The sequence below is a fragment of the Marmota marmota genome, unplaced genomic scaffold, assembly GCF_001458135.2.
Source record: "Marmota marmota marmota unplaced genomic scaffold, marMar, whole genome shotgun sequence".
Lineage (NCBI taxonomy): Eukaryota > Metazoa > Chordata > Mammalia > Rodentia > Sciuridae > Marmota > Marmota marmota.
Window position 1 is genome coordinate 43,644,365 of NW_026000174.1, and position 1,014 is coordinate 43,645,378.

A 1,014-nucleotide genomic window follows, 5' to 3' on the forward strand; every position below is an offset into this window, starting at 1 on the left:
AAAAAAAAAAAAAAAAAAAAAAAAAACAAGAATACAAGCAACAATAATTGTTGGCAAGAATGTGGGAAAAAAAGGTACATTCATTCATTCATACATTGCTGGTGGGACTGCAAATTGATGCAACCACTATGGAAAGAAGTATGGAGATTCCTCAGAAAACTTGGAATGAAACCACCATTTGACCCAGTCATTCCACTCCTCTGTTTATACCCCAAAGACTTAAAATCAGCATCCTACAGTGACGCAGCCACATCGATGTTTATAGTGGCTCAATTCACAATAGCTAAACTATGGAAACAACCTAGATGCCCTTCAACAGATGAACAGAGAAAGAAAATGCGTATATATAAACAATGGAATATTATTCAACCTTAAAGAAGAATGAAATTATGGCATTTTCAGGTACATAGATGGACCTGGAGAATATGACGCTAAGTGAAATAAGCCAAATCCAAAAATCCAAAGGCCGAATATTTTCTCCGATAAGCAGATGCTGATCCATAATGGGGGGTAGGGAAGAATGAAGGAACTTTGGATTGGGCAGAAGGGGGTGAGGGGAGGGAAGCGGGTGTGGAGGTAGAATGAGACAGACATTATTACCATTTATACATGTATGGCTACACTACTGGTAAGGCTCTGCACCATGTACAGCCAGAGGAATGAGAAGTTGTGTACAATGTGTCAAAATGCATTCTACTGTCATGTGTAACTAATTAGAACAAATTTTTAAAAATTTAAAAGCTTCTGCACAGCAAGGAAAATAAGTGCATGAAGAAAGAGCCTAGAGAATAGGAGAAAAATCTTTGCCAACTACTTCTCTGACAGAGAATTAAAATCCAAAATATAGGGCTGGGGCTGGGGTTCAGCAATAGAATGCTTGCCTAGCATGTGCAAGGCCCTGGATTCAAACCTCAGCACCAAATAAAAATAAATAAATAAAATAAGAGTATTGTGTCCAACTACAACTTAAAAATAAATATATATATTTTTTAAAAAATCAAAATATATAAAGAA